This window comes from Pleurodeles waltl, chromosome 12 (assembly GCF_031143425.1).
Source record: "Pleurodeles waltl isolate 20211129_DDA chromosome 12, aPleWal1.hap1.20221129, whole genome shotgun sequence".
NCBI lineage: Eukaryota > Metazoa > Chordata > Amphibia > Caudata > Salamandridae > Pleurodeles > Pleurodeles waltl.
In genome coordinates this window covers 511,945,067-511,961,609 of record NC_090451.1, presented here as the reverse complement: position 1 = coordinate 511,961,609, position 16,543 = coordinate 511,945,067, and the positions used below count along the sequence as shown (strand labels likewise).

Below are 16,543 nucleotides of genomic sequence, written 5' to 3'. Positions count from 1 at the left end.
GACCTAGGTTGATGAGGCTAGCGGAGGTGAGTCAGATTACCGATCCCACTCCATGGATTCAGACTCCCATCACTCAGATGTGGCTCCGCAGGTGGCTCCCCGAATGGCAGATGATCTGTGATGAGACTTACTGAAAGGCATTGACTTCTCATCTGGGGCTTATGTTTGACTCTGGGACCACAACGGCCACGGTCCCCAGCCCAGATTCTCGACCGCTGTTTAATGAATGGTGAGAACTCTATATGACTCAATGTTATTGGCATGTGCGCTTTGTATATGCTGGACAACCGCCTGGTGCGGTATTGCCCTGGGAAGTGGGAGTTGGGGATTACGGTTTCCTTATCTTAGAATGTGCAGGCACTTAGCTATTTCAGACTTAACATTTGCAGTGGTGTGTGTGGGACACTGGGTGGTGCTGAGAATTGTACGTCACTGGGGGAGGTGGCTGCCCTCTCCCGAACTGGTTTCCATCCAGCAATGGACTACAAGCTGATAACGTGGAACATCCAGGGGATGGGGTCACCTGTTAAACGTCACAGGATCCTGGCATACCTAAAGAGAAGGGGGGTACATATTGCACTGCTCCAGTAGACACATCTAATCGCTGGGGAAGTAGACAAATTAAGGCAGAGATAGAGGGGGCAGCTTTTCGCCACCACACACTCAGCGTTTGCAAGAGGCGCTCTGATCTGGGTGAGGGCTGGAGTCCCATTCGAGCCCCTCTCTGTAGACTTGGACCCCGATGGCAGAAACGTTCTGGTAGAGGGCAGATTGCATGGTAGACTCATAGTGCTGAGCTGTGTGTATGCACCTAACCAGGAGCAGATCCCCTTTTGGCAGACCTTCTCCGGGCGCTTGGCCAGATCCTTGAGTGGGCGATTTCTGATTGGGGGTGACTTTAACTTCGTACGAGACACTGAGATGGATCGCCTCCTTCCACCCTTGCCTGGGGTGACAGCGCACAAGATGGTGAAATATGTCACTGACTGGTTGACGCACTGGTGGTTAGAGGACGTCTGGCGGGTGCAGCATCCCCGTGATAGGGATTACTCCTTCTAGTCAGGACTGCACCAGCTACACACAAGAATAGATCAGGTGCTGTGCACTGGTTCCATCACCCACGAGATCATAGGCTCCAAATACTTAGGCCGTTCTTTATCAGACCACAGCCTGTTTCGTATCACCTGGTGGGGTGTGGGAGTGAGAGCACCTACTCCGTCATGGATGCTTCAGCCATGGGCCCTGGAGGATCCGATGTATAGGGAGGTACTCAGACCTCACCTCTCGGAGCATATTAGTATTAACAGAGGCTCCACCGCATCACGCTGTGTGGAGTGGGAGACTTTAAAGGTGGTGATGTGTGGTCACTGCCTGGGACAATCAGTAGGGTTCATATAGGAAGTTGGCTAGGTATATGCACAGAGTCCAAGGGTTCCCCTTAGAGGTAACATAGTGGCAAAAATAGATAATTCTAATGCTCTATTTTGTGGTAGTGTAGTCGAGCATTAGGCTTATCAGAGGGTAGTGTTAAGCATTTGTTGTACACACACAGGCAATAAATGAGGAACACAGGACAATAGGTTTTAATATTGAAAAATATATTTTTTTAGTTTATTTTAAGAACCACAGGTTCAAGATTTACAGTTAATACTTTAAATGTAAGGTACTTCACTTAGATACTTTAGGAACTTTGAATGAACACAATATCATGTACAGTCTTTGTAAAAATGGCAATAAGCTATTTCAAAAGTAGACACAGTACAAAAATCAACAGTTCCTGGGGGAGGTAAGTAAAGGTTAGTTTTGAAGGTAAGTAAAACACAAGTCTCGGCATAGGTAGCCCACCGTTGGGGGTTCAATGCAACCCCAAAGTTACCACACCAGTAGCTCAGGGCCGGTCAGGTGCAGAGGTCAAAGAGGTGCCCAAAACACATGGAAAACCGGGGTGCCCCGGATTCAGTCTGCCAGCAGGTACCTGCGTCCTCGGGGGGCAGACCAGGGGGTTTTGTAGGGCACCGGGGGGGGGGAGGCACAAGAAGGCACAGAAGGTACACCCTCAGCGGCACAGGGGCAGCTGGGTGCAGTGTGCAAACAGGCGTCGGGTTTTGTATAGAAAGTAATGGAGAGATCCAGGGGTCACTTCAACGATGCAGGCAGGCACGGGGGGCTCCTTGGGGCAGCCACCACCTGGGCTAGGCAGATGGTCACCTGGGGGTCGCTCTTGCACTGGAGTTCGGTTCCTTCAGGTCCTGGGGGCTGCGGTGCAGTCTTAGTTCCAGGCATCGGGTCCCTTGTTACAGGCAGTCGCGGTCAGGGGGAGCCTCTGGATTCTCTGTGCAGGCGTCCCTGTAGGGGCTTAGGGGGGTCGTCTCTGGTTACTCACGGGCTCGCAGTCACCGGGGAGTCCTCCCTGAGGTGTTGGTTTTCTGCAGGTCGAGCCAGGGGCGTCGGGTGCAGAGGGTGAAGTCTCACGATTCCGGCTTGAAACGTGAAGTCTTTGGAAGTTGCTTCTTTGTTGCCAAGAAGTAGCTAGTTTTGAACAAAGCCGCTGTTCACAGGAGTTTCTTGGTCCTTGGGTGCAGGGCAGTCCTCTGAGGCTTCAGAGGTTGCTGGTCCCTGTTGGATGCGTCGCTGTTGCAGTTTTCTTCGAAGTTGGGAGACAGGCCAGTAGGGCTTGGGCCAAGGCAGTTGTTGTCTCCGTCTTCTCTGAAGGGCTTCAAATCAGCAGTCCTTCTTCTTTGTTAAGGTTGCAGGAATCTAGCTTCATAGGTTCTGGGGTGCCCCTAAATACTAGATTTAGGGGTGTGTTTAGGCCTGGGAGTGCAGTAGCCAATGGCTACTGTCCTGGAGGGTGGCTACACCCTCTTTGTGCCACCTCCCTGTGGGGAGGGGAGCACATCCCTAATCCTATTGGGGGAATCCTCCACTCTCAAGATGGAGGATTTCGAAAAGCAGGAGTCACCTCAGCTCAGGACACCTTAGGGGCTGTCCTGACTGGTGGGTGGCTCCTCCTTGTTTTTCTAATTATCTCCTCCAGCCTTGCAGCTAAAAAGTGGGGGCAGTGGCCGGAGGGGCGGGCTTCTCCACTAACTGAGATGCCCTGTGGTGCTGTAATAAAAGGGGTGAGCCTTTGAGGCTCACCACCAGGTGTTAAAGTTCCCGCAGGGGGAGGTGAGAAGCACCTCCACCCAGTACAGGCTTTGTTCCTGGCCACAGAGTGACAAAGGCACTCTCCCCATGTGGCCAGCAACATGTCTGGTTTGTGGCAGGCTGGCAGAAACTAGTCAGCCTACACTGTAAGTCGGGTTGGTATTCAGTGGGCACATCTAAGGTGCCCTCTGGGTGTATGTTACAATAAATTGCACACTGGCATCAGTGTGCATTTATTGTGCTGAGAAGTTTGATGCCAAGCTTCCCAGTTTTCAGTGTAGCCATTATGGAACTGTGGAGTTCGTGTTTGACAAACTCCCAGACCATATACTCTTATGGCTACCCTGTACTTACAATGTCTAAGGTTTTGCTTAGACACTTTAGGGGCATAGTGCTCATGCACATATGCCCTCACCTGTGGTATAGTGCACCCTGCCTTAGGGCTGTAAGGCCTGCTAGTGGGGTGACTTACCTATGCCACAGGCAGTGTGAGGTTGGCATAGCACTCTGAGGGGAGTGCCATGTCGTTGTAGTCATTTTCTCCCCACCAGCACACACAAGCTGTGAGGCAGTGTGCATGTGCTGAGTGAGGGGTCCCCAGGGTAGCATAAGACATGCTGCAGCCCTTAGAGACCTTCCCTGGCATCTTGGCCCTTGGTACCAGAGGTACCAGTTACAAGAGACTTATCTGAGTGTCAGGGTTGTGCCAATTGTGGAGACAAAGGTACAGTTTAGGGAAAGAACACTGGTGCTGGGGCCTGGTTAGCAGGGTCCCAGCACACTTTCAAATCATAACTTAGCATCAGCAAAGGCAAAACGTCAGGGGATAACCATGCCAAGGAGGCATTTCCTTACAGGTCAGATGTACCCTGGTGCGCGAAGTAAACCAACTGGAAAAGGAACCACATCATAGAGAGGTGGAACAGGGCCCAGATCTGACCACGCAGCGTAGACTCCACCAAACACGGGAATGGTTTAATCAAACGTTGGAACTGCTACGATGCCATGATTACCGGCAGCATATGATGTCCATACAAGAGGAAAAGGGCAGATCGGGCAGGCTGCTGGCTTGGCTGGTGCGGAGAGAGGGGGGGAGTACTCCGATCACGAGTGTACGGGGGGGTGGAAGGGGAGCACATCTATGGCCCTTCTAAGATAAATGACGCCTTTAAATCCTACTATACATCCCTCTATAACCAACCTGGGGAGAACCTGCCGCAATCGTTATATCACAACTTATGGTCCCTCTCACTGGTCACACTGCAGCCAGAGAATCGGGCCTCTCTGGGGGGGCCGCTCACCCTGGAGGAGGTGAAAAACACTATTACACAGTTAGCCGCGGGCAAGGCACCAGGCTCAGACGGACTTCCCATGGAGTTCTACAAGACATATGCGACCTCCTGGCTCCTGCTCTAGTTGATCTTTAAGCTGAGGCTTATAATGCAGGGATTTTATCTGAGACTCTGTGGGAAGCATTAGTGGTTCCTCTGCCTAGGACCAGGTCGTGAGAAACGTCGGTGACTTATTTCAGACCCTTATCCATGCTGAACTGCAACTTCAAAATCCTTAGTAAAGCCCTGGCCAATAGACTCCTGCACTATGTTCCTCGCCTCATTCATGAGGACCAGAATGGTGTTATACCCGAGCATAATACCTTTCTGAACCTCAGACGGCTCATCACACTTTTACACCGACCACTTGGGGAGCGGCACCCCGGGGCTGTGCTCTTATCAGTGGACCTTGAAAAAGCATTTGGGGCCAGATGTATGAAACTTTTTGCATGGCGCAAACAGCAAATTTCTCTGTTTGCGACATGCAAAAAGCACATCACGATGCTCATTCCCATTTTGCTAGTCGGTAACCTGGTTACCGACTCGCAAAATGGGAATGCGAGTTGCAAATAGGAAGGGGTGTCCCCCTTCCTATTTGCGATTCGCATCACGATGCAGAATTGCTTTGTGACTGCGAACGCAGTCACAAAGCAATTCGCAGTTACCACCAGTGTCACACTGGTGGTAACCCATTCGCAAAAGGGAAGGGGTCCCCATCCTTCCCCTTTGTGAATGGCCCTGAAAACATTTTTTCAGAGCAGGCAGTGGTCCACTGCCTGCTCTGAAAAAATTAAACAAAAACGTTTCATTTTATCGTTTGTATTGCAACTCGTTTTCCTTTAGGGAAAACGGGCTGCAATACAAAAAAAAACTGCTTTATTTAAAAGAAGTCACAGACATGGTGGTCTGCTGTCTCCAGCAGGCCACCATCCCCGTGAGTGCTGCGAATCGCAAGGGGTTTGCAAATTGCAACCCACCTCATTAATATTATTGAGGTGGGTCTTTGCGACCCCCTTGCAATTCGCAAGATGGTGTCAGGGACACCATCCTGCATCCGGGTTTGCGACTCGCAATTGGCGGTTCCAGACTTTGAGCTATATTATTTGTCATGCCAACTCCAGTGGGTGGCTAGATGGCTGTCGGGGAGGCACTGGCTGGACCTTACCGTACCCCGTGGTGTGATCCACCCGCACATCCCCCTGGCCGGCTTGCTCGGCGCCAGGTGTGTCCTACCTAAGCAGACCATTTTGCTGATGGCAGCCCACTCCTGTTGGAGAAGATGTCTGAAGCGCACTTGAACGACGGTGGCTTACTCCCCTGGGATACCACTGACTGGAATACCGTTGGGGATACCAGGACGCACCTTGACACGAAGTCGAATGGGAGCCTGGACCCAGGCGGGGGTGCTGACCCTGGGAGACCTTCAGCGAGGGAATGCTGGGCTCCTTTCTGACATATCGGACACTGGTTTTGGCTGTGAAGAGACTATGGCCTACTGTGAATGCAGAGCCAGAGACACGTACCATACTGCACCTTTTACTGACAGCGGGGTAGGACTCACACTTGATCACCAAACTTTACGGGGCTCTTACTGCAGCTACCCTGCCATATTTACAGACTCTGCGGACGAAATGGGAGGAGACAGTGGGCAAGGCATGACAGACGTGGAATGGTAAAAAGTGTTAGTGTACCCCCAGAGAGTTTCCTGAAATACACGCTTTCGATACATTCAGTATAATTTTGTACATAGAACGTACCTCACTCCGCATAGGCTCAGAGTAATATATGGTAGAGAGCCCAGGAGCTGCCCCAGATGTGGAGCGGTAGACCTGTATTTCCATCATATGGTTTGGGAGTGCCCTGACATACATAGATGCTGGAAGGGAGTACTGGAAGACCTGGGGGGAACCCTTGACACACAATTGGACTTAGACCCCTACCTGTGCCTTCTAGGTTTACATGCAAGGCCAACCTCCAAGAGAGTGGGCAGTAGGTTCCTGGACCTCGCTCTGGTTCTATTCTGGCGGCGGATCGCATGGCCTGGTGATCCCCATTAGGCCTGCACTGAGCGGACTGGAGGCGGGATGTGTCGGTGTGGGCTCAAGCCGAATTACAGGGGCTGCGAAGAGAGGAGGATCGGGGAGTTAGGACATGACCCTTAGCACCACTCTGGAATGAGATATTGGAAGACTGGGAGGCTCGGAGGCGGGAGCCAGGGGTGGCGCGAGAGACTAGGGAGGATGAGACGCCCCTGGAGGGGGAAGGAGGTGACGCTTAGGGGGAAGGTGACGGAATGGGAGAACACAGATGGTCATAGTGCACACACACAGGAGACCTCACTATTCTTCTACATGAGGGTGGAACATAGGACCGACTACACCAGCACTACTGTATGTGACCCGATCATTTGACATACTTTGGGGCTAGCTGAGTACAGCCAGGACTAAATTACACCACTACATTAGGATGGGGGATGGGCGGGCACCAAATTTGACTGTCCCGGATAGATAACCTAGTTATGCATGTATAACTTAGTCCCACCATGCACTGCCTAATAATCCAGCGTACTGCTCAGATGTTTGTTTGATTGTTTTTTCTTTTGATTATTGACCAAGTTAAAGGTTTATATGGTACTGCTTGAGATGATATGGGAAGCCGAAAGACCGCACTGTAAAACAGCCAATGGAACCAAGCATGGATAAGATGATGCATGTTACCTATTGCTTGACTGTATAAAGTCCGTGAGAGAGGCGGAATGACTAAGTTACTGTCTATCATCCAATCATATTACAAAGTATAAATCTGGATCGCCACCCTGTGTTGAGGGGCCCACTTATATACTGACTGTTAATCAATTACAGAAATACCAATAAACAAAGTTTTTAAAAAAATGTACAGGTGGTGTGTTTGGCTGATCAATATATATATCACATGTCACAGCCACATTTCCTGGATCTGTGCATGACTCGTACATTTTGAGGAACAGCAATGTCCCACACATGATGGCAGCCCTGCACACAGAGAGGGCCTGGCTCCTTGGTATTTATGCATCTTAAGGTGTTTTATACTCATGACACTGACACCTGTCTTTACATTCTTCCCTGTCACTCTACTAGTATTTTTACTGGGCCCACTTTATTGAAACAGGTGACTTTGGGTATCCTAACCTTCCCTGGCTGTTTACACCAGTGAGGTACCCAGTCACAGGTGGGGAACACCATTTCAGTGAGGCCCACGGATGAACGAGACATATCATTGAAAGGACATTTGGGATCCTGAAGGCCAGATTCAGGTGCCTTGACTTATCTGGAGGTGCCCTCTTCTACTCGCCCCAAAAGGTATACCAGAGCATAGTAGCCTGTTACATGCTCCACAATCTTGCCCTGCGACGTCACATACCATTGCTAACTGATGCGGATGTGGCAGCTGGAGCAGTGGCTGGTAATGGTGACATGGCAAGTGATAGGAGGTAGAGGAGGAAGGTGCCGCTGACTCTAGGACTGAGCTGATCAATCAGTACTTCCAATGACATACAGGTATGGTGAGTTTACCTTTGCAAATGTTGTTTTTTCCACAATAATAGCTGACAACAATCATCCATGTTCATTCATCAGTGGTGGTGTGATGTGGTCCCTCCCTATGTGTGTGTTGGGGGAGCTGACTGATTGAATGTTAGGTGCATAGTGTAATGTCTCAAATCTTCCAAGTGTAGTCACTGCTCTTTCCTACATTCACCTCTCCACTGTACCCTCAGATGTTGCTTATTATTCTTTGCATTCATCTACTTTCATGTAATTCTACCCACTGATTGAGGTATTGGAAATCGTGCCTCTGCTACCTTTTGCTTGGGGCAATCATAGTGATTAGCCAGTGCCAAATGATTTGAGAATTCAGGGTTCTACATGACAGATGGCAGCTGAAGTGAACTGTGATGTATAAACTGGGACTGGGTATGTACAAATTATCTCAGGGGCCCGTGCTTAGTAGGTTTTCTACACTGGGCAGGACATCTATGAGCTGCATTTGAAAGTTGTGTGGCTCCATGCCTGCCTCCCTGATGGTACTATAAGTCATTGTCTTTTTGCAGGTTGGAATACTGTCTTTGCCCTTGTGTGGCCATTGAAATTTCCCTATGTGACATCTGCACTGGTACCTATCTGTTGTACTGTGTCTCTTGCTAAGGATGCTCCCCTCTGCTGTCCATTATAGTGCCTGTTGGATGTAAGGGGCCATACCCTGATTACATTTTGCTATTATTGCACTTGTGATATATGAAATGAAGACACACATGCAGTACCTGTGTTTCATTGATGTTTATAGTGCATTTGATTACACTGAAAGTACTTAAACAAGGTGCATACATTGTGCAACAGGTGATGAGTGAGGTCACGGTAGTTGGAATCATCAGAGTAGGTAGTACAGCAGTTGGTACCACATGTCCAGATTCAATTTGCCTAATGGGAAGATGGAGTTATGTCATAGAACAGTCAACAGGGTGTTTCAGTGCCACACAAGGGAGACAAATCAGGTGAGGTTCACTTCCTGGTAGTGGTTTGGGTCTTGGAATCTGCTCCAGCCGGATGTCTGGATGGATGACCACGTTTGCGAGGGGTGTTCCTCCTACAGAGGTAGGGGTGTCTGACGGCTGTTGTTCCCCTGTCAGTGCCTCCATCCCATTGGCTGTCGCAGATGTGGAAGAGGCTGATGTTAGATTGCTAGCAAAAGGGGCCTGCTGGTGGGCGTTGGAAGCATGTAGGGTGGTGCTAATGTCCCTGAGCACCCCTGTCATGGAGGCCATGGTGGCATTGTGTGCCTGCCACTGCTGCATGACCCCCTGGCAGTATTCCCTCTGCAGCCTTTGGTTTTCCTCCAACATGGTAATGATCTGGCCTTCTGTCCTGGAACTGCTAGTATGCTCCCAAGACTTAGGAGATAGTTTCCTGGTCAGAGGTGTCCCATGAGGGCCCCTTCCTCTGGCCCACAGCTTCCATTCCACACCCCCTGCCCCATGTGCCTGTGCCCATTCCCAGTGTTTGCAGGACCTTCATTGTCTGGGATGTGAGGGGGTGACTCAGGTCCCTGCACTGTGGGTCACACAATAGTTTGGACAGTCCTTGGGACACAGGTTTGGGGACGAATGATTGGCAATGCTGTAGTAGACACAGAGTCGGGTTGGATTGACGTGGGCAGGGTGAGGCAGGGAGTTGTAGACTGACCAGGTGTTCCAGGTGGGCCACGAAGGTCATCAGTGTCCTCAAATCAAGCTGTGTTGTCTTCACTAGGGCCTTCATCCTGTGGAGGGCTGACTGTCTCTGGTATCCTATCCATGGTGGCACTGGCAGGGGCACCTGAGGATTGAGTAAGAGAGGGAGTAGTATAGTGAACTGATGTTTGGTTTCCTCTTTCACATATGCAAATCTTGGCTTGACATGATTCTCAGCAATGACAATGACAGATGCTGCACAGCATACCATTGGTGGTAGTTAGTGTAGTATGACATGTCTGCCATGCTCCATTTTGGATTGTTGTCATTCGGGTTTAGTCAAATTGTATCTGTGGATCGGTGCTGGAACTGTCTGATGGTACACATGACTTTTCTGCACTGGTAGCTTGTGACTAATCAGATTTTATGTTTGTGAGGGCTAATAGGTGCACAATTCAGCATGATGTCTCAGTGGGAGGAGGGCATGTGTGAATGGAAGGTTGATTGTCCTGTCTGTGCATGTTGTGCATGTGCATGGAGTCTGCCATCTTACATTCCATACCATGGTGGGTCACTTTCTGGGTTGTGGATCCTGATTAGTAGCCAAATGGATTTGTCACAGTGCTGTAGCTGTGTTTTGCCTTGTTTGGCATAATGTTGTGCCATTGCATTGCTGTCATTGCCATGTAGTAGTCCCCAGCTGTGCCATCTAGTTGGTATAGCTAGTACAATAGTCATACATGCAAGGGATGTAATGTGATGTCCACATACCAGGTATTCATGTAGATGGGCGAGTGGATTGTGTGAATCGTAGTGATAGTATTAGGCAATGTCATCCGTGCCTTTGCCAAAGGCTGTTTGGGCATTTGGTCTGGGTGGAGGTGTGACATGCAGGAGTGAGGCTTTATGTGGATAGATATGAGGTGTAGTGTGACATACAGCAAATTGGGGAGTATTTGGGTGGTGAGGAAGCATGCAGGACACGACAATTGTGTTACATTGTAGTTGTGGGTACTTACCAGAGTCCAGTCCCCCAGGTATTCCAGTCAGGCCCTCAGGATGCAGAATGTCCAAAACCTTCTCCTCCCATGCTGTGAAGTGTGGGGGAGGAGGTTGGGGCCCACTGACATTATTGTGCATGGCGATCTGGTGTTGTGATGCTGTGGAATGGAACTTCCCATGAGGTCGTTCCACCTCTTCTTGATGTGCTCCCTTGTGTGTGGATGGTTGCCTACTGATTTGTTGACTATTCTCTGCCACAACTCAATTTTCCTGGCAATTGAGGTTTGCTGGACCTGTGCTACAAACAGTTGTGGCTCTACCCTGACGATTTCATCCACCATGACCCTCAACGCATTGTCTGTGAACCCTAAAGGAGCAGTGTGGGGTGATTAATGGGTTGTGGGTGGTGCGTGGTGAGTGATGAACACTTGTGGTGTGTGTGTGTGTGCTCGTTATGTGTGCTTTGTGTAGGTGGTGCAGTTGTATGGAGTGTGCCGTGTGAGATGTGTATGTGTGGCTATGATGTGATGCTGTTAAATAAGTGTATTTGCCTGCTCACGGTGTAAGTGCAAATCGATTTTCTGGCAAAGGACTGTGGGTTGTGTGGGGGCCTGTTATATAATGCTGTGAGAAGGTGTGTGGTGTGGGTGTGGGTATGTGTGTTTTAGGGTTTGGGGTTTGGCCATCTGGGGGATGGCAAGAGGGAGGGTGGGGATGTGTTTCTGGGTGGTGGACAAGGATGAGGTTGTTACAGTTCTGGTAGGGTCCACCACAACTAGGAACTGATCACTTGTGGAGGCCTCTGATGAAGATGGCAATGTGGTGGCCTCCATTCCAGTCCCATCACTCTGTACGCCACTGTGCCCATCGGTGACTGATGTTTCACTACCCGAAACACAGTGGACAGCTGCTCCCCCACCTTCTTGGCCAATAGCTCCTTTGCCTACTCTTGAAGATGCTGTAAAGTCATTTACAATAGTTGTATTGTATATATATATATATATATATATATATATATATATATAAAACTGATCATGAAGTTTTTTTCTCAAAACAATTTCCAGGTTTTTATATTTCACCTGCTACAAGGCTTTTAAACTTTGGTTTAGTTTTAACATTCGGTCACAGTTTTGTCATTTCCTAGTATTACTCCTAATTTATTTTTTATCATTTTGTTAACTATTTTCAATTCCCACCAGGAGCTGTTTTGCCCTTCTGAATGGTTCTGATTTGTTGTTTTGAATACTGAACTTATGTTACAAAAACTTAAAATAAAACAAAAATCCCTTTGTACATTGTGTGTACAAGACAAAAAACTGGCTTTTTTATTTTTTTAAATATAAATATGAATCAATGTGTGTTAATATTTACTGTAATGTTGTACCAATATTTGTATGACCCGGAAGCCTGTTTTATGGGCATTTCACATTGGTAAAACGTACTTGATTTAACTTAAGTATTATTAAAATGTTAAAATTATTTTTTTGATTCAGTGCTTAGGTTGCTTATCAATTTATCAAGCCCTATGTATTTACTTATGCTGTTGAAGAAATCCAAGAATACTTTTTTTTTTACTTTTAAATGACTTCTACAGCAGTGGTTCCCAACCTGTGGTCCGGGGACCCCTGGGGATCTGCAAAGCCTCTTCAAGTGGTCTGTGACTGCTTAGAAAATTAACTAATATGAACAGATTAATAAAGTGTATATATATAAAGTTTCTAAATGTACAGTTGATCATTTTAAAACATAGAGTTAAATTAGTATTCTCAAATTAATTTGTGGGAGCAGTGCCAGTGCAGGTGCATCATCAGACAGACAATAGGATGGACAAACTATGGCTTCAACTACATTTTGAAAAGCTCCAACCTTCCTAGTGCAACGTTTGTTTTTTGTGTGTTTACAAATTAAATAAAATGTGTTATTATTTGTGTATGTGTTTGATGGAATGCTTGGGTCTGTATTTTGTGTGCATTGTTTTGCAGTTCAGATCATCAGCAATGTTAAGTCCTGGGTCCCAGGCTTCCAGTAATGACTCAGTTGGGGCCCACAGATTCCAATAATGATCTAGTGAGGATCACTGGGTTCTAGTCATGATAAAATGGGGGTTCACAGAAGTCAAAAGGGTGGGAACCATTGTTCTATAGCATAAGTAAATACATAGGGCTTGATACATTTTACTCCACTTTAGTAGAGATATAAAAAAAGATTTCTATAAGATATTTTAATTTATTTTTAGTTTGTTTTACCATTATGAAAATTAAAAAAATTTGGCTTTCAGTATACAAAGTTGTACAAAATTACAGTAAATGTTCACACACACACATTGATTCATATATATTTTTAAAATTACAAATCCAAATGCAATTTACAAATCAGAAAAGAATAATTTTGATGCATTTTAAATGTCTCTAAATGAATCATTTTTTGTGCCTGAATTCGAGTTTTGCACATGGGATATACTCCAACATATACGTGACTGAATTTCCATCCCTCTAATCCCAAGTGCATTAGTGAATGTTTCCCTTCGAATAGGTTGGACAAAATATCTGTTTCATTTGTGATGGAACATTCCATTTGCAGAATTCTTTAAGTATTCTATTTTTGTTCATTATTGATTTTTCATCTGGACACAACAAAGGACACAAAACTAATGTCTTTTGGTATATGTCACTCTGTCCCTAATGTGTTCACATTCCTGTCTGTTTTTTGTTTTTTAATATATGCCTACAGAATTAATTTTTCAAAAAACAGACTGGCTTACCTGCACATTTGTGAATGAGTACGACATCATGCAAAATTGTCATTTTTATCATAAATACATTTTCAATTAAAAACATAATTTTAATATATTTTTAATCATGATTTTATCCATTGAATCTTATCTTGTTAGTCATTTTGTCTCACATGTTTAATATTGTTTGCTGATAATACTACCTCACAAATATGAAGTTTGAAACATCCACTTTATGTTTTAGGAAGGTTTTCTCCTTTGTTTTACTGCGGCAATGAACACGTCTTGGCTGTCTACCACTTGCCCTCTTTATGCATGGACCTGGCACCTCAATCGCCCCCTATTTTGTTAACTATAACACAGAGCAATATTACTCAGGCACTGAATAAGTGAGAAATTGGCGACCACTATCACTGGGCTAAGAGGCTTTTTGTGTGTGTATAGATACATATATGAATAATTTAAAAAAAATATGTTTTCTTGTCTTTTCTCTCTTCCTGTTTCCTTCAGCATTTTGTCTATACTTTTAGCTCTCAGGCATGATATGTTAGTCCTGATGATGATCCCATGCTCATTGCCTAGGGGATCGTAACGTCATAGATATTAGTACCATAACTCGTGTTCTAATTATCACTTGAATTCATGTATGATTATAAGTACTTGTACTATTTGACATATAATTGTGTATTGTGTATGTCAGTTTTATAAGCTTGAGTTGGATCACAGGGCATTTGTGTTGTGTTCACTTGACATTAGTACTGTGACTTATGTTGCAAATGTTACTTGGATTTATGCTTGTCAGCTTGCTATGCCTGAGCTGGATTACAGAGCATTTTCATTCTGTTCTCATAAGATTTCCATTAATTTAGCCACATTTTTGCTGACAAACAGTGCTGAGAAGACAGAATTTTACTATTTCGTTCATGTGCCTCCGTATGTTTGTTTTATATTTGTCCTCAACACATTTTTTCTATCTTAATAAATTCAACACTGCTCATTACGCATAGATCTCATTGGATTTCTATGTGAATACTATAGCATAAATTGGTTCTGAGGGCCCTTGTTCCCTGAAAAATGTGTTGCTATAACACAAAATAGTTATTTAAAATGAAAAACGCAAAATAACTTACTCCCATATGCTTAGAGTGTTGGGAGGACTGGCTGAGCTGGACTTCTGCTGACTTCTTGGTCCAACGTTGTAGGTCCTCCCATATCTTGCGGCAGTGGATGCTGCAATGCTTGTGGACCCACAGGGTCCACACCTTCTTGGCGACGGCCTTCCAAATGACCTTCTTATTGGCAAAATCCTCATTTTGTGGAAGCTGTAAGAAGCAGCTAATGTGTCTCAGCATTGAAGAAATGCCTTCTTATATCACACCCCTGAAAGTTGGTTTTGACATTCCACCAAAAACTGCAACAGTTTATTGGAATGATCCTGTGGCCACAAAATGGAGTACTGCCACTATTTTCACTATTGGTGTTATTGATTTGGGATTTCTATTGTGTGGCAGAATATGTGACTCCAGCTGAAGACATACATCAATAATAGTTTGCCTATTTAATCTTATTTTTTATATTATTTCCCTTTCTTCCATGGTGTCAAGGTCTGGAACTGTAAATAAAATTATAGCGTGAAGTAATTGGATTATGCGTGGGTTCTAATGAATTTGAAAAATATGAGAAACAATTCTTTATTCCAGTTCAATAAAATAATACTTTACAATTTGTTGTTTTTCTTATTTTTTTCTTTTGTCATTTTTTAAACATTTGAAACCATTACCTACCTGTAGTTTATTTATAAATAAACAACCTTTTTAATGTAAACATTTTAAAATTTATGATGAAACAAAAAGTTGAGAAAAGAAATACAACACCAATCTTTGAATTTGTAATTTTGTATTTGATTCAGCAAAACAAAATATAAAACAAGATTGTAAAAAAAAAAAAATCAATCATGGTTAATGAAACTATTATTGAAGAGACAAAAGTGTTTGAGATCCAATGTAAAAAAAATACAACTGGCATCAAAAAGGCAAATGTGTTGAGAAAATAGTCCACAGAGTGAATGCTTGTCACACACTTGAGAACATTAGGTTCTGGGTCTCTTGCTGATGGTGGTGGAGGTTTTGCCATCCTCTCCTGCTGGTCTGGCTGAACATCTCCTCCTGATGGGAACTGATGGATCCACAGTCCAGGGATTGAGGTGGGTGCAGGTGATTCCTCTTGTGGCAGGTCCACCCTTTCTGTGGCTGAAGCAGATGTAGTAGTTCCCAGATGTTGTTTGATCACAGATAGGGGAAGATGTTGTTGTAAAGGCGCTGCACATATGGGTCAAACAAACAAGCAGCACCCCCTTCAAGAAACCCAAATTTGAGTTGAGATTTTCCATCTGAACATTGTGCTCCCTCTACATTGTGCTCCCTCTACAACTCTGCGCTTCATCTCCCAGAGCTCTGTAAGGTCTTTGGACTGATTTGAGGGATCACCAGGCTTGGTTGATGGTAGCCTGGGTGACAATGAACCCAGTGGCCATGATTTGCTGGCCCACAGTTCCTCTCCCATGAACCCTACCCCCACTACTGGATCAACAGCAGCCAGGACTGAGGGGCACAAGATTGGTGTGGGGTTCACGGGAAGGGGAGTATCCAGAGGCTGAGGTGTGGTAACAGTTGGGGTGGGAGATATAGGTGTGGGCCGAGTGAGACTCACTGGGGCTGTCTGCCCAGGCAGACCAGTTGGACCAGCCTGCTCCTCATCATCCGGAATTGTAGGAGTGGATTCCTCACGGAAGGTTTGTTCCTGTTCTGGAGTGGAGGTACCAACAGTAGCAGTGGCAGATGGTTGTCCACATACTCTGGGTGCTGGACCTATAATAAATTAAGGGCCCAATTACAAGTTGGGTGGTTGAACTGCCACAACTACAATATGGTGGTGATCAGGCAGCCATCAAAGTGGTGACCTCACCTCTCATATTACGATGTTTCCACTGGGCTGACCGGTGGAAACCGATGTATTATGACACTTCCACAGGTCAGCCCGGTGGAAACAGTCTGGCAGCATTGACCTCTGCTCCCCTCGGGTGCTGAGGCCAATGCCGTCACACATAACATCCTCGGAATGTGCAAT

The 16,543-nt window shown here is 46.0% G+C and overlaps 1 protein-coding gene across 2 annotated transcripts in view; it reads right to left on the bottom strand.

Annotated features, from left to right (window-relative positions):
- ADGRG5 (adhesion G protein-coupled receptor G5) overlaps positions 1-16,543 on the bottom strand; it is a 542,058-nt gene that overhangs the window by 387,068 nt on the left and 138,447 nt on the right. The window lies entirely within an intron of this gene.